The 18,042-nt window shown below is 47.7% G+C and overlaps 1 protein-coding gene across 1 annotated transcript in view; it reads right to left on the bottom strand.

The window, feature by feature from the left end:
• MAMLD1 (mastermind-like domain containing 1) overlaps window positions 1-18,042 on the bottom strand; it is a 132,484-nt gene that overhangs the window by 51,739 nt on the left and 62,703 nt on the right. The gene's annotated exons all lie outside the window — the stretch shown is intronic.

The raw sequence follows: 18,042 nt of genomic DNA, 5'->3' as shown, positions 1-18,042 counted from the left end.
ACCTATCCTGTCATCTGTGCCCACTTTTCCATGAGGAGCCTGGCTGGGCACAGCACCCATAGTGTCCCTGAGCTGTGTCTGGCCCACAGCAAGTGCTCAATAAATAGCAGCTGAATGAATTAATGGACACAGGGAGTGTAGCCATTCATGCAGTCAACGATGGAGCAGCCCAATAAGCAAGCTACTGGGTCCCAAACTGAAATTTGGTCTTTTCCACATTCCCCCAAAGAATCTGACAGGATCCAATATATTAAAAATAGAAATGTGTGAAGTAATCAATTAGGGATGACTGAGTGTGGGTTTTACACCAGGATCCCTTACAGGGAGTCTGAGCTTGCAATGGTTAGGCCCAATGTGCTGTACATGAGCTGAAAGACAGAGTTAATGATAGTGAGGTCAGTGCACAACCAGGCAGGCCAAGGGTGGGTGAAGTGGGATAAGGACAGGAGGCCGGAGGCTGTGGTGAGCCTCTGAAATCTGCTGGCAGATTCTGTGGGTCCTGGAGCTTTCACTAAGTAGTTGGTCTGCCATCAACCTGTGGGGACTAAGTTAGAAGGGGCGGGGAAGGCAGGGCCACCAGCAAAGGAAAGGAGGCTGCACCTCTCCTAAATGAGAACCTGTGTGTACACAGCTTCTCAAGCACCCAGCAACTGCATCCCAGCAAATGGTCCTCACCCAACTCCAATTCTAGAAACCAACTGTCACCTTAATAACAAAGTAGACCCCAGGACACTCCTATTGCTGGTGGATCCAACTTTCTGGAGCGGATGCTACCTTTGCTATGCCAAGTCTGCAGATGGACAGCCACTGGCGCTCGCCTCACTGAATATTTAGGGATGATGCCTAATGAGGGGGCAGGCTCACTTTGCTGTCCCCAGGGGTGGGGTGGGGGTGCCGACTGAAACTGTTGTTTCAGCAGAGTGCCAGTCCACCAGCCTCTTCCGAGCTTCCTTTTTCAGTGGACTTAAATGAGAGACTTGACTTTGTTATAGGCCATGCAGCTCCATGTTTTGGATTCTATGATAGGAGCTTTCAACAGTTAGCCTGAAGCGCCCTGGCTGAACAGCAAGAACACCAGCCAACCCTAAACAAAGCCAAGGAAAGGCGGCTGTGTTTACATGGAAGTGCTCAGCCTTGCTATAATAGCATCTGCTTTCACCAGTCATCGGTGAGGCGTGGAAATCTATTATCCAGTTAATTTTGTCCCTAGATAAAGGCTAGCTTCAGTGTCTCCTCTTTCGCAGTCCCACGATTTGCTACTCATCTCAACTGTGAGAAGCTGGCTGGGCTTTTCCCTGTCCCAGTGCCACATTGGTGCCTTCACTGGGTCACCTGTGCCAGTGGCTGCTGCTGCCTCAGTTCTGCCTGCCCAGGCTGGGTGTTTTTGACTGAATCCTATGGCCACCATGTTAGAGCGAGTGCAGCAGATAGATCACTGCTCTGGAATGACTTCCCCCTCTCAATGTCCGGTGGGGGTGGCAGCCCCCCCCAACCAAGCTTCCAGACCTTTCTAAACAAACTATCCTACTTTATGCACATGTCTCTGTGGCCCCGGTGACAGCAAGGTATTAGTCCCAGCCACCAGCCAGCCCCTACTTCCTTTGGGTCATGCATTCCACATGATCTTGTCCTCTACTGTGACAATCAGTAGATTCTGGCAGGATACCTAGAGAGCATATCTCAACCCCTTTTTACAGAAAACAGAATGGGATGGGATTTGCTTTCGGCTGCGCAGTTAGTTATGGAATAAGGACACTGGACCCAGGTGTCCCAGCTCCCAGCCAGAGCCCTCATAGGTCCTGCCTTTGATGGGGGGGAGGGGAGGAAGAGACAGTGCCCTGGTGTCTTTTACAAATGAATTACTTTCTCTCTCTACATAAATGCCCGTGGAGTCCCATTTCATAATCCCGCAGACAAAGCCACCAATGTGATCCCCATGACCTTATAAACATTCATTAAAATGCATTTCAAAGCATGTGATGCCTCCCCACCTCCTAAATAATGAGAAAACAAAGGCAACCCTTCTGACAGAGGCAAGTTCAACTCTGAAGTCAACATCATTTCTGGTTCTGTCTGAACAATGACATAGGGTAACACTTCCCTTTCTCCATTTTTAGTCCAGAATGACAAAAAGGGCAAAGATTTCTTAGAAAAGTTATAGACTATAAGAATATAACCCAGGCTCATAAAATTGGCATGGGGAGAATAAAGAGTCTATTACATCTATTACTCTTTCCAAAGAAGTATGGTAGGCTATGAGAAATGCTTAATTTTGAACACTCTAGCTGAGGTTTAACATGCACACCAATAACAGGCCAGCAAGACGTATGCACAGTTCCTTTTGGGCAAGAGGCTAGGAGGTCAAAGGTAGCCAGAAAAGATTGACTCAGGGAGCCTCATATTCCCTCTGAGGGCACTGGGCATGTAGGCCCTGGGCAAAATTATCAACAAGGTGAGAATCGCCTGTGGCTTTTTTAGTCTGCTGTGTCCCTCACCAGTGCAGCTCAGGCTCATTTACTTGCTGGTCCTCCTAGTGTCTCTCTTACAAGTACATCCATGCTCCATCAACAGCTTTATTCAATGTTATTACAGTGCCTCCTGTGAGCTTCCAAGCACCTGATGCCGGCCAACTAGATTAGATTTCAAGCCCTCTGAGGACAAGGATGGTCCCCAGTGGCTTATGTCAGAAGGAAATAATGAAGACATCAGGGGACATGATGGGGGTGGCCCCAGAACAGATAAGACAATGAGGCCTCATGGCTGGGTTTGCAGGGGAAGGAGGACAGGGAGGGGGAGAATGTGAATGTGCCTTGATATATGCATGAGCTCAGGTGAATATCCACGTGTACAGTATAAATGCCTATATTTGGGCATGTGTCATTTGCACATTTGCTTTTCAGCAGAATGTCCCAACAAACTGTAACTGACCCTTCTGTAGAATGAACATGATTTTCAGCATTTCGAGAATTGCAAGATGTGAGGCTCTGGAAAATCCCAGGGTAGTTGGGAATGGCAGGGAACCCTGAATGCTGATTGGCTTCAAGAGGAGTCCGTTATGTCTCAGGAACCAATCTCTGCTAATGGGTGGTTTGGAGCAAGAATCTTGACCTACAAATAGGAAATCTATTGGTGCCCTGATTCGCCCTGAGCCAGCAGAGCCTGCGCTCAGCACTCGATGCAAGCAGAAGCAGGCTGGGGTGGAATGCCCTGGAATAGGCATCCAAAGACTGGCATTTAATGAAGTCGTAGCTCCTTCACTTGTGTGACTGTGGGCAAGTCACTCCCCTGGCTGAGCCTCAATTTCTTCTTCTGTAAAATGAGTACTTGGCCTACTGTGTGTGCCTCACAGCATCATGGAGAAGCTCCCCCATGTATGAGGGAACACTTGGGGAGCAATAATCACTGCTGATGTCATTCACCAGGCTTGGGGTCTTCAGGCTGCCTCACTGCATTGGGCCTTGGTTGGTCTCTGACAAATAAGGACACATCCACTAGGATTTGGGGTGGAGCGGGGAGTAGAGAGAGGCAGCCTAGTCCTGACGGCACCGACCTTTAAACTCCCACCTCCTGCTGCTCTGGGTCCTGCCACACAGTTGTCAGCACTCAAGCCACCCCAAGCTGAGGGTTTGTGGCTTCAACAAGCTCTTACCAGAGCTATCTGAGCAGCAGCTGCGAATGGTATGAAGAGCCCTGAAAAATGCAGAGATTAGCAGACCTGGGTGGGCAATTTTTTAGAACTGCTTTCTCCTTTTCTGTAGCATACACAAACCAGTTAGAAGAATTGATAGTTCTAAGAATGACTCAAGTCTATAGATGGGTTTAATGAGCTCAGAATTTGTACTGTACCATCCCCCGAGAAGAATGGAAGTATCCCATCATCATTGAACAAGCATATCCTGAAGGCTAGCCTTGCACTCCTAGGCTGTTGGAACTGCTGGGCCCTTTGAGGCAGGCTGTACCCACTAGCTCATATTAAGGCTGGCGGGCCTCTTTTCATAGGAAGAAACCCTGACCCAGTCTCCGCCAAACACATTCCCATGTACCATTATTACAGGGGAAGAGAGACATCTGGATGGACTTGGAGAGGCTGACTTATAGATGAAGCAGGTACTGCCTAGGGGCTGGAATAGGGCCTGAAGGTGAAAGGTGAGGGCACTGTTCCACTCCACATGACTTTGTCTCTGTGGGATCCAGGTTAACAAGCTTAATCTATGTTTCACCTGAGTTAGGCTGACAAGCCTGAAATCACACAGGAAAGGGGAGAAGTGGCAGCAGCCAACGTGGGAGGGCAGACCAGGGCACACAACTCGCCGGCAAAATCACATGGCACAGATGACTACTGTGGCACTAAGCGCTTTGTGTGCATCCACATAGTTATCTTTACAACTCTATGAGACAGGTATTCCCATTATCATCTCCGTCTCAGAAATGGAGAGCAGAGATGCCTGGAGTTCAGGTTTATCAGGGAGTTCTCCCCAGATTGGAGGGATCTAGAACTCGAGTAATGAGTGGCTAGAGAGAACAAGGAGCAAAGATTAAAGAGCCTGCCTGCCTGCCTTCCTCCTTCCCCTCTTTCTTCTTTTCCTTTTCCTTTTCTTTTGGTAAGGGAGACCTGATCTCTAGGTAGACCTCAAAAGAAGCTAATGATTTTGGAATACTTACTAAGTGATGGGCACCGTGACAAATGCACTTCATGCTTTACCTTACTCACCTGACAGTGACTCAACGACATCTTTACTACTATGATCACCCCACCCCCACTGTACAGACAAGGATGCCAAGTTGAAGAGAGGGGAGTCACTTGCTTAAGGGCACGTGGCTGGCTAATAAGTGGTGGAGCCAGGGAGTGGACTTGGGTCTGTCAGTCTCCAGAGCCTCACCCTCGAGCAGAAGTGGGGCTTAGAGGAAATGGGCCAAGGTGGAATTCAGAAGATGGGGAAACAGGTGACAGCGTGCGCGCGCGCGCCCGTGTGTGTGTGTGTGTGTGTGTGTGTGTGTGTGTGTATGAGAGACAGACAGGGAGAGAGGGAGACAGAGAACCAGATTCCTCCAAAAGCAGTGGAAATAACAAAAGCAACCAATTACAGAGCTTCTCTTTAAGCCCTTTACTACATCAATTCCTTTCATCTTCAACATAACCGTGCAAGGTTAGAAATCTGGGTGCTGAGATGAAAAGGCCTTTGGCCCAGGGCCTTCTGGGGAGCACACAGTGGCAGACTGCCTGGAAGGCACAGCCAGGAGACAACTCTGCTGGACCCATGCAGCCCCTCTCCTTTCCTGGCATGATAAAGAACTGACCCCATTTGAATTGCAGTGGCAGGGTCAGGGACCAAGGTGACAGTCCACTCCATTGCCAGGGCACCAACAAGAGTAGTTTAAATGGGGCAAATAGAAAACCAGTTGCTGTGGGAACATTTAAGATCTGCTCTCTTGGCAAATTTCAAACATACAATACAGTGTTACTAACTCTAGTCACCATGCTGTGCATTAGCTGCCCAACACCACTCATCCTACAACCGAAAGCTTGTGCCCTTTGACCAACATCTCCCCATTTCCCCTTGGCACCCTTGGCAACCGCCCTCCTACTCTCTGTTTCTTAGTTCAAAAAAAGTGAGTTCTATGAGTTCGGACAAAAAAAAAGTAACTAGGTGAGGTGACAGATATGTTGACCAATTTGATTGTGGTAATTGTTTCACAATATATATGTATATGAAACTGTCAACATTGTACCCCTTATATTTATACAATTTTATTTGTCAATTATACCTCAATAAAGCTGGAAAGAAGAAAGAAAAAGAAAGAATAGTTGCTGGTTGATTAGAGCCTTTCTTCCTGTACCCAGGTGGAGATCTCTGCTTTGGGGACTGAAGCTCATACAATCTGGGGGCCTCTTTATGAGAGAATATAATGGCAACAGGGTTTAGATCATGCAGAAATTTCCCTGCTTGAGAAACCCAACTGCTGCGTAGGTGGGAAAAGACTACAGAGATGCCTGATTATTCCAGTGCATTCTAGAGGGGTGTGCTGTCTATGGCCTCTTCCTGTCAGGACACACCAAAGACAGATGCTCCCAGCACTGGCCACAGTGGCTTTTAAAGCAATTTCTGTCCAGAAAATGCCTTCCCAGTTGGGCAGAGGGGTCACATGCTTGCCAAATAAGCCCATTTTAGCCACTGAGTGCCAACTTTTGGCCTGCAGAGGTACTAACCCCAGTTAGTAGAGTTAGAGCTGGGCTGGTGAGCTCTGAGGCCCTAGAAGCTGAGGCTTGGAGGGGACATAGTGTAAGGAGTATCAGGTCAGTCCAGAGACCCTTCCCATGGCCTAGGTCTTCTTTTTAATTGAGGTAAAGTTGACATACCATGAAATTAAAGTTTTTAAGTGTACAATTCAGTGGCATTTAGGACACTCACAATGTTGTGCAACCATCACTTCCATCTAGTTTCAGAACTTTTTTATCACCCCAAATGGAACCCCCCTAATCATTAAGCAGTCACTCCCCACTCCTTCCTCCCTCAGCCCTTGGCAACCACTCATCTACCTTCTGTCTCTGTGGATTTGCCTGTTCTGGATATTTCATGTAAATGGGATTGTATAATATGTGATCTTTTGTATGTGGCTTCTTTCCCCAGCATAGTGTTTTCTAGGTTCATCCATGTTGTGTGCATTGATACTTCATTCCATTGTCAAATAGTATTTCATTGTACGGATGTGTCACATTGTGTCTTATCCATTCATCCTTCGATGGACATTTGGGTTGTTTCTATCTTTTGGCTGCTGTGAATAATGCTGCTATGAACATTTGTGTATACTTTTTTTTTGTTGAACACCTATTTTTGGTTCTTTTGGGTGTATACCAAGGAGTGGAATTGCTGGGTCATAGGGTCATTCTGTGTTTAATTTTCTGAGGAACCACCATACTGTTTCCCATAACTGAGGTCCCCTTGGAAACTTCCATCGTTGGAGTTATAATGGAAGGGCACCAGGGAGAGGTGAGACTCCAAGCTGACCTCCAGGCTGGCAAAGAGAAACCTCTGTGGCTTCTTTAAATAAGTACCTTTCTGCTCCTGCTGCCTGTCCACAGCACACTGTACCACAGGCTCTGCCAGGATCAGGGGCAAATGTAGGCAATGCTTTTCCATCTCCAGGCCAAATGAAGGCATCCAGAGGCTGCCCTCCATGCTATTAGAGAGCGCTAACACCTAGCAGAGGCTGAGGGCCAAGGGAAAAAGCATGAATACACGTGGTGAACAGAGGTTTGGCTTCTTCACCTTCTCAAGGCCAAGTGTCCTTTCTGATCTAAAATTGCCACATGCGAAGGATTTGGCAAAGCCTTAGTATCCTATTGGCAGGTTATAGCCATTTGAGTTGGAGAGGACATTATATTGCCTTCCCGGCTGGGAATGAGCCATCTAGCATGGACTGCATTGACCTTGGGCAAGAAACTTTTCTGAAGGTCTTGTCTTCCACAAGCCTGTTCTGCTACACCCATCCCTCCACCTCCTAGCACCTCCAGCCCAGTTCTACATCTGGAACCCCAAAAAGGTGAGTTCATCATATACTCCCTATCTATTCAACCAAGTGGGAGACCCCCCCTAGAGCCATCTCTGGGAACAACATGGCCAGAAGCAGCAAGAGAAGTATCTGCACACAGACTGGGCAGAGTCTGCTTGTGCAGGGGGTATGTGCCTGGGAGGCTGGCTCTGCATTTTTATGCACATACAAATACAGGAGATGGCCCCTAGTAGAAAAGCCTTTTCAGGGATGTGGGGGGATTTATGATGTTCATGAAAATCACATAAGCACTCTAACAGTAGGCTGAAGGGAACTATGCAGACTCTCAAGATGTTGGATTTTTCTAGGTCTCAGGCCTAAGTCTTGATATTAGCAACCACAGGACTTTGTAAGATCCCTGTCAGTGGACAACATACTTTCTCATTCACTTCCCTTTGATTCTAACAACAACCCTAGAAGGTAGGTGGGGCTTTGCTTAGAATCCCTGTTTTACATAAACTGAGGCACAGAAGGGCCAGGTGACTTACTAAAGTCACACAGTTAGTCAGTGGCAGAGGAGAGCCTGGAACTCAGGGCTCCAGAGTGCAGACCAGGTAGCAGAGCCCCAAGAACCTCAGGCATGTATGGTGGTGGATGTGTGGACACCTCAGCCATCAGCCAGCCTTCCCTGAATCAAGCCAGAGGTTATTCTAGGGCACAAGGGAAAGGCAGGTCATTTCAGCTCTGCATACTTAGATTGCTATTTAGTCTCAGTGGTGGCAGTTTCAATTTGCCTGTAGGGATTGTTGTACTTGCCCCAAGGCTTTCCAAACCACATATCTCAGGGTAGTGGCAGATAGCAGAGACCTCAGAGAAGAAAGCTCCCATTATTACAACTTTTACTATGTACATTAGCATAGCTTGACTGCTGGGAATTTGCTGGTCCTCTCAGGCCCAACCTTTTGCCTGCAAATCCCTTAACATGCCCTCAAGTGTCAGGGTACACTGCTGTGTATCTGGACTGCCAGATACTCCTTGCACATTAAGGACTTTGCAGGCAAATGGATAATCTGACCATCCAAAGAAACTTCTGGACACCAAATTCCAATAGCAGAACTTAGCAGGGTGGGGTGGTGAGAGGGCTGGAGGTAGACCTTGAATTCTCACAGTCTGTCTAAGCCTTGTCTCTGATTGGTGGTTGCCTCAGGCAAGTCATTTTCCCTTCTGATCCTGTTTTCTTACCTACAAAATAGGGAGAGTGAGGCCTATTTCACAAATTTGTTACAAGGATTACATGAGCTTAGAAATGTAAAGTTAGCACAGTGCCTGGCATGGTGTGGATACCAAACAAATATTATCTCTGTTTCCACTCTTGAAAATGCAAACACATTCTTGGTGGTCCTAAAATAGCCTTTAACATGGTTTACTCAGCAGTATTTGCCATTCAAGGCAGATCTGCCTTTAGTCATTGGCTGTGCTCCTGAACGGCTGTGTGCAAGGCTAACTTTTGTAAGCCAAATCATAATAAAATGCAGCAGGAATTTGTCATTGAAAGGAAATCCTCAGTATGTCGTTTTATGAAGTGAAAGATCCCTCATTCAAACCTGTCTTTTTTTAAAAGTGTGTATTTGGGAGTATTGCCCTTTCTTATAATGAATCCTAATTCAATTTTGGCCACAAACACATGCTGATGTTTCACAGCCCCAAAGCACACAGCAACAGGAGCAGGTTATATATTGAAAATGATAATTTAAAAACATGTATTTATTTCACTATATATGAACAGTGTCTGTGATTGCACCATGGAAAGTGTCATATACCCACATGCATGTGCACGAGAAAGGGAGAAAGTGGTGGTAGGGTGGTGGCGGTAGAGGTGATGATGATAGTAACAATGGTAATGGTAGAGATGGTGATGGTGGTGATGATGGAGGTAACAGTGGTGGTGGTAGTGGTGGTGACAATGACAGTGGTGGTGATGATGGTGGTGGCAATGGTGATGGTGGTAATGGTGTTGATGGGAGTGGTGGCAGTGCTGGAGAGCATGGGGGTGTTCCCATAGCATATTCCCTTCTTGTTATACCGCTCTGTAAGAAGCTCCACTGACAGCCTGAGGAAGAAGGCTTACTCTGAATGCGTTATTAACAGAAATCTCAAAACAGTCTGTCCCCATGCAGTCATTCATAATTATCTTTTTCTTACCTGGAAAATTGAAGCTGAATTACTGGGGGAAACACGGGAGATTTTTGTTTGTTAACATGCTGCCAATAAGGTAATTTTATGCCAGATTTAACTATAGGAAAGGGCAAGGCATTTCTATGTTCCTTAGATGTCATGTGGATTAAAAAAAGAAAAGGATGAACAGCAGTGAGCTACTGTACACTTAGCTGTTTGAAGCAATACATTCAGAAAGCAGATGTTGAGTGTTGATGTTTGGGGACTGGCTTCCTGGAGGTATTCTATATAGGCCAAGTTTCATTGTTCTAAATCCTAAAGGCTTGACTTGAGGGAGGAAAAGAGGCACAAAAATGTTTAGCTTTTCTGACAGCATCACACAGGCAGCCCTAACACTAGACGACTTTAGCACCTGAAGCTGATTCTAGAAAAAGAGACAGCTAGAGAGAGTGACACTGGATTCCCCCAACTACGGAGATGGAGGATTCCAAGAGCACAGGAGGGGTTGTGTGGGGGGCCCAGAACAGACACCCCCACCAGAATGAGCACACACCAGGGAAAGAAGTGGTGAACCAGAGAGAAGGAGCTGGAATTCTAGTGGGACAAACAACAAGCGAACAATTAAGATCAGAGTGTGAGCAGTATTTGTCGAAAGATTAAAAAAAAAAAAAACAGGTGATATGATAGAGTGGCTGGTGGCTCCTCTGAGGAGGAGACATTTAAGTGAAGGTCTGAATGCAGGAAGGAGGAGGCCAGGAAAGGGACTGGGTGCTGCAAACTCCACACAGGAAGGCAGCAAGCAGGAAGGCCCCAGGGGAAGGCTCTGGGCCTGTTGCAGGGCCGGGCAGGCAGCCAGCATGCCTGGTGCACAGTGAGCCGGGGAAGTAGCCCTGAGCTGGCTGAGGGACTTGCAGGTTATGGGAAGGGGCTCGATTGTATGTTGTTCGTAGTGGGAAGCCATGAGTAGGGGGTTAAGCAGAGAAAGGATTGGCTCTGTCTATTTGGAAAAGCTCTTTCTGGGAGGAGAAATGAATAGGAGGAAAAGGGACAGGTATAGAGGCAAGAACTCTCAAGAAATAGTAAATATCAGGCTTTGTAGGACGTATAGTCTCTGTTGCAACTCTATGTAGTAGACAACGTGCTAACGACAGGGCATAGCTGTGTGCTAATAAAACTTTATTTACAAAAACGGCCTGTAGGCTGGATTTAGCTCACAGGCTGTAGTTTCTCAACCCCTGACCTAGAGTGTGAGATGAGCATCTTCTCGGAGGGAAGTAAGTTCTTTTTAAATTGCCCTCCTCACACTACAGGGGCCAGATAGGCCCCTTCTCACAGGGGAGTGGGCAGGTAGCCTTCTTGGAGCAGAAAAGCTTAAAGATCTGTGCCATGTTGCAAGTTAGGTGACACTTTCTGAGCTGTGCAAGTTATGTGGCAGCCCTAAATGCCATGCTCTCCCTGTACTAATGATGCTTCTTACTACGCAGTGTTGGCGGGTGCCAGGCAGAGGAGGGAAATAGCGTCTCCTGCAGCCTTACCTTACAGCTTTGTAGGCTGTTGAACAATTTTCATTGTCTAGTGGATTAAAACATACCCTCCTCCCTTGGGCCCTTGACGTCTCTATGATAATTCCCCTCACCTCCTACCCCTTCCCACCCAATCTCAGGTGCTCTGGCCACCCTTGAGGCTTCCATGTTCTGCCTAAGCATTGCCCACCTCCACCATGCAACACTCTGAAGGCCAGGGAAGTTTCCTGCTCATTTCTGTACCCGCAAAGCGCCTCGGCTCGTGCCAGGGCTCAGCTGGCATCTGCAGATTTGAATTTACCATTGAAGAAGACGATACTCTACACATGATCCCATTCCCTTCCCATTTTCAGTGTGAGGCCTAGAGCTGATCACTTGTCAAAAACTGTGATGAATTCACTAATTGATCCAATGATTTGGGGCATGCCCTTTCCCCTCTGTGTGTCCCTGGCCTTCTCTTGTGTCCCACAAGGGAGGTAGCCTGGACAATTTCTAAGGGAACTTCTGGCCACTGCTCATTGAGCACTTCTGTGTGCCAGGCCCTGAGCCCCAGCTGCAGGGTCACAGGAGCAGCAGCTCTCAGGGTCAGGGAGGGAGTGAGCACTGGGTGGAGCTCGGGAGGGTGATGAAACTTGCAGCACTGGAGGGAGGTGGAGAAAGGTGGGTCTCTGCAAGGGGAGGGGAGCAAGAGGGAGGGAGGCAGTGACAGCAGAGCCATGCCTGGGCCTTGGGTCTGGACCCCCAGTGGTGAAATACACAGGCCTGTGGCTCATGCTTGCCTTTCTAACTTTGGAATTTGGGGGTTGGGGATCTGGCAATAAGGGAGCAGGGGGTGAGGAGGAGAAGGGAAAGGCAGGAAGGAAGGGGAGGGGAAGGAGAGGAAAAAGAGGAGGGGGGAAGGTTTGGACAAATTATTCTATATCAACTGCAGAGATCAAAATCTGTAGTCCAAACCTGAGAAGCACATGCTCCCCCTCCCCCATAAGTCTGGAACGTGGCACCCCAGAGGCAGCTCATAACCCAAATATCTATGTGTGAAAGGAGAAACATTGAGTCCTCCAGCTGGAGACTTTCAGTGAAAGCAAGAGGCCTCAGCCTGCACAGGCCAGCCCAGAGTTTGGAGAGCCCTGGGGCCACACTCCCAGAGCATGGCCCCCCGGTTTGCACACTCCCTAGACAGGAGTGGAGCCTGAGCCTCAGCTCTGCCCTGGAGTCCAGCAGGTCCCCTCTCCTCCCTGGGGCAGTTTTGCCTGTAGATACCTGCTACCTTGGAACTAATGTCAAGGAAACTGAGGGAAGGGGCTAGGCAGGAATGCAGACAAGGCCAGAGGCGTCCCTCAAAGTTCAGAAATAGGCATTGTCATGCTCCCAGATGCCTGTGGAAGCCAGCTGCAAAGTGGAGCTCCTCTCCCATCCTCCCCTTCAAACAGACTGCGATTTGCAGGTCACCGGTTTGCTGAGCAAGGCTACTCAGGCACGATCCAGATGCCAAGTCCAGTGGTGTCCTGCAAGCTGAGCAGTGCTCAGCCCTTGTGTAAGGGATCTGTGTGAAGGCAAGTTGGGTGCCTGGAGCAGGAAAGAGCCCTTACTGCAGGAGAAGGAGGAAGGAGCAAAGGGAGCGGACAGCTGCGCGCTCCACAGGGAGGATCCCCAAAATAGAAAGGCGCATACGCGCTGCAGCCCTTGACCCAGAATGTTCATAGTGACACCATAAATCCAGCTCTCCTCGGTGCAGTGGGGCTGCTGATGAGACTGTGGGATCCCCAGGGGTCAGGACACTCATTTCCCATCACCCTTCTGATGGCAAAAAACTCGGAGCCAATTCCGACCTCCGATCATTAAAAAAGTGCTCATAGCAGTCACGCCCTGTGTGGTTTAGAACATGTGCACATCCATGCCTTGTTCATCATCATCCCAGAAACCCTGATGTAGGCACAGAGCAGAGTTATTTAACCCTACTTCACTGATGCAAAAACTGAGGCCCAGGGGCTCGTGCGAGATCTCAGGAAGTGGCAGGGACAGCTACCTCCCTGATGAGCTGGCCCCTGGGACCACCAGGGTCTTAGAAGCAGGACCCCTGCACAGGGGCTCCCCTCTCTTGGGGCCAGCTTTGCACCTGAGACATGCCCACAGCCTGCATGAAGCAGGGGATGCTGGCAAAGACTCAAACCCCCAAACCTGGGCTTCCTCTCGAGGCTTCTAAGAGTGCTGTTCAGACAACTCGCTCCAGTTCCCGCTGGCTGTCCCCACCTCCCCACGGGGCTGTTAAGTAGCCTGTCTTTCTGCCAGGCTGGGCAGCAGATGATGTCAGTCAAAAGGCTCCAGGGAGCCACCAGGACGAAGTAAAGATGCTTCTAGTCTACTTGTATATGGGCTGTCTCTGTCACTGGAACGAAAGCTCCAGGACATCTGGGACTCTTTTGTCCACTGCTCTAGGCTGAGCACCAGAAGGCCCCACAGATATCTGAGTTCCTAATGTGGAAATGGGAAGCAGCAAAGGAGGAGCAGCTTTGGAGGCAGGCACTTGAGTTTGAGAGTCGCCTTTACAGCTTCCTGCCTGTGTGATACTGGGAAAATCACCATCCTCTCTAAGCCTCAGCCTCCACTTTGGGGAAGTGAAAATATCAATCCCTATATCACAGGAGCAAATGAGATAATGCACCCAAAGTACCTTGCACAAGAAAGCCACTCAACCACTCTCCTTCTGGTTCCACCAAGAACTACAGAGTAGGATGGATTTGTTCCCAATGGAGGAAGCCTGGCCATAATTTGCTCCTAGACTATGTCCAGCACAGGGCTGGGCACACAGAAGGGACTCTGGAAGTGTGGCAGGAGGCCAGAGATAGACAGGTCCTTAGAGACCACACCCATGCCCTCTGACCTCAAGGGGAAAGGGACTTGCTTAAGGTCTCACAAGGTGTTAGCTCTACCTCTGGAATCAAGTCTGAGGTCTCCTTGTTGAGTCCAGCACTCTTTTGCTAGGAAAAGCATGAGATTCCAAGGCTGATGGGCACAAATCTTGAACCTGATCATACACCAGGGGAGGAGGTGACCAGAGCTCCTCTTACTGGCTATTTCTAAGGTCACCAGTCTAAGGGAGAGGGATGGATAGAATGGGGCCAGTATTTTCATAGCCATCCAAATCCTCTACATACCCCATTACGCTGGGGCTCCTTTCTCCGCCCCACTTGCATTTAGAAGTGAGAAGGAGATGTGCTGAGGGATTGGTTTTGGTCACTTTGTGTGTGGAAAGCACACTGCACTTGGGGCCAACCAAATGACAGCCCTTGGTGTAGCTCCCCACCTTCTGGATGGCCATCGATCTGAAAGTCACTATATTTCTCAGACTTTATTATCTTTATCCATAAAGGACAATAATAATAATACCTCTCCCCCCAGCCATAGAATGGCTGGGAAACCCAGAAGAAATACCAGGCATAGTAAGTCATTATGACCTGTAGAGTCAGTCATTTATTAATATTAAATGGCTGAACACAGAAGATATGCAAAGAGTACAGTGCCCCCTTCCTTCTCCAATGGTACATTTCATGACTGTAACATCCCCATTTTGTCTAGGAGCTGCTTTATGAATGGAATGGGTGGTTGCTTAGAGCTGCGGGAATCTTTGCCACTTGCAGTGAGGTGTAGACTGAGACAGAGAGACATGTGACATGCACACTGAATCCCAACTCCACACAGGCTCCATGGCACTCCAATTCGGAGTGCTAACGCCTTTGAGATTCTCGCACTAGCAACCAATTGACCTACTGATTTGGGGGAAGAGTCAAGATCTTAACTTCAAAGGGAAGGACCAAATGTTCTGCCTCCTGTTAAAACTCCATACAGAGACTGGATACCTTATTAACCTTGGATAGATGTCCAAATGTTCAAAAGGTAAAACTCTTCTTTTCTCCAGATCAGAAGAGTCATTAAGCAATCATGCTACTGAATGAATGAACAAATGCTGAAAATATACTTGGATCGCTGAGATTTCTTATGACATGAATTCATGACATGAATTCAGCATCTTGTGATTTCCAATGTGCTTTAGATCTAAGAGGCAGCAAAGTATGGTGCTGATGACACGGGGCTCTGAGATCTGCCACTTCTTAGGTCTGTGACTTTGGTCAAGTTGCTTAACCTCTCTGAGCCTCAGTTTTCTACAGATAATAATAACTGCTTCTTCTCAGGGTTATCATAGGGTTACAGGAGATAATGTCCCCCAAATGCTTAGCAAAGTACTTAGCACCTAGTCAGTGCCCAATTAAAGGTGGTTATTCTTACTCTTGGTTCATTTGAACTTTGTTCTCAGGGACAGCAAAAGATGGAGAAAACCCCATGGCTAGATAGCAGTAGAACCCAGGCATCCTGAGCCTTAGTCTTGGGCTAAGAACAACTATCACACCAGATGCACATTTTCCTGTAAGGGAGAACTCAATTATTTACATGTAAATCTAAGGGCTGTTTAAAGAGAACTCTCCTCTGGGACTGATATAATTATATTTCAAGATTGATTTGAGACATGTTTTTTTTTCTTTGTTAGCATGTTTTTCAGTACCAGTTTCAGTACCAAGAGAACCAGTTAAGCTGAATGCTTGCAGCAGCTCTCTTGTTAGGAATGCTTTCAGGATGAGGAGAATGGTGGAAAAAATGTGCTTCCACATGTGCCCATTTTCCTGGGATTAGTGTTCAGGGTGTCATCCCAGGATGTTATGAAGTGTCAAAGGGAGAGTGAACAACAAAAACATCTGAGATCCAGCTAAGGCCACACCCTGGAAATGTAAGCCCAGCTCTTGCAAAGGACCTCCTTCTGCCACTCGTGTTCTAGGCCAGACCCTGCAATAGCTTGTGTGGACTGCAGGTTTCTTGGTGGACTCCCAGGCCATTGTACTTTTAATCTGTCAGCCTCTGTCCCTCAGTCCACAAGCACCCAAATGCTGAGATCCTTATCGTGTGCAACACGGTCCGATGTTAGCACCAGGTACCTTCTGGAGTCTACAGGGATTGACTGACCATGAAAATTCAGCTGTTCTCAGACCAAGAGCTGCCCTGGCTGCTCCCCGATGGTAGTAGCAGCAACTGGCAGGCCCAGCCAAAGGAGAGGCATTTCTCAGTGTCACCCCCTTTGGAGGCCCATATGTGTTTTCCAAGAAGACAAATGTGGTTTCGACTGTGAAGAAGACTCATCTGAGGGAGTTGCTTTCAGAGCCTGAGGCATGTTTTTTGGATCCCCTAAACTGGGGAGAATCTTTGGTCTTCTAGGACAGCTTGGAGTTCCAGAAATGGGCCAGTCAGAGCCAAAGGCAGAGAACGAGGTGTGCCACAGAGGAGGCAGAAAGGGTGACTTTAATCTAGTCCAAGGTGTGATTCTAATGCAATAAATGTGAGTTTTGGCAAGGCTTACACAGGGCTATAAAGCCACCTGCAAATAGAAGTCAAGCCCTGAATGGTGTAAGCAGTGACAACTTCTGCAGAGTAAGGGCATGGATGGCTACTCCAAGGACCTATTCTAAGGACAATCTTCTCTGGAATACAGCATTGAGCTCTGTAGTGATCAAAACCAAAGCAATTACTTACTAGTCACACTTTTTGAAAGAGTGTAGGTGGAGGGGGTGAGCAGAAGGGGAAGAGGACTCCTGCAACTACAACCCACCCACCCTTTTCTTCTAGGATTTGGCCCAAGTAAATGGAAACAAGTGGGAAACAAAGGAGAAATTTAAAGTCATGGTGAAACTGATCATGGACTCTGAGTGCATTACCAGGAAGTTTTCCATTACTGACTCAGTTGCTGACCATAAAAAAGAAGAAAGAAATAAAAAGGGTAATTAGGATGGAGGTTAGAGATGTCCTTCTAGAAGATGCCTGACTAAGGGCTGGCAATTTGGAGGACAGGCTGCTGGCCAAGTAATACTTCCATCTCTGCCATCCCACCTGACTGCCATCTCTGTGATGGCTGGGATGTCAGTAAATCAAGTTTTGTAAACATCCACACAATCAACTCAATATCACATTCTCAATACATTGTTGGTGGTTGACAATTAGGAAAAAAAAGAAGCAACATTTCAATCACCTTCTCTCGCACCTGTGCACATATCAGAATCTCAAAATAAATAGAAAGCTGACTTGCTGAAAGTGGATTGCCCTAGGAATTAGAGAAGACAGGCCCTCTAGTTATGTGAAATGGCATTACCTCAGAGCCCAGGGATCCCAGTTCTATGAACAGGAAAGAAACAGACCCATGGCTCTATAAGAGCAATTTCCTCTCTGCTCTATTAATTTCAGAGATTAAGCAAGCCACTCCTCTGTGGGCCTAATACCCTGAGATAACAGCCATTGTGTTTGCTGCAGCTCCTGCTAACTGAGCTAATCTTGGTAGATTGGCAGTGTTGCAGGCTTTTATTGTCAAATTCAACCAGCCAATGTCTCTCATGGCCCCTTCTATCATCATCCTGGCCCCTAGAACTACCAATGCAATCCCTAATGCTGAGTTCCAGACACTTGAATGATGTCTGGGTTCCCAGGGAGGAAAGTAGCAGTGTGTCAAATGAGTTTTAAAAAGGACACCAGGACCATATAGTTGAATGGGAAGCCCTTTCTGTGTTCTACTCACTGGCTTCTTGTTCTCAGTCATACTAGGAAGCTCATGTAATATATCCAGTGCTTGCCGTTCTGACTGGTTTCTATTAAGAGAAAAAGTAGGATCTTCTTCCCTCTCATCTTTCCTCTTTTTTCTCCTTGAAGGGGTGCAGTGCAGAGATCACCGGACTGGGAGTCCAGGTGGAGCCTTCGACTGTATTTCCAACTCTTTTGGAAACCCACAAGGGGCGGGGGCAGCTCATCTCCCAGATCTTTT

The sequence above is a fragment of the Propithecus coquereli genome, unplaced genomic scaffold, assembly GCF_000956105.1.
Source record: "Propithecus coquereli isolate 6110/MARCELLA unplaced genomic scaffold, Pcoq_1.0 Scaffold583, whole genome shotgun sequence".
NCBI classification, from domain to species: Eukaryota; Metazoa; Chordata; class Mammalia; order Primates; family Indriidae; genus Propithecus; species Propithecus coquereli.
This window is presented reverse-complemented; position numbering and strand designations above follow the sequence as displayed.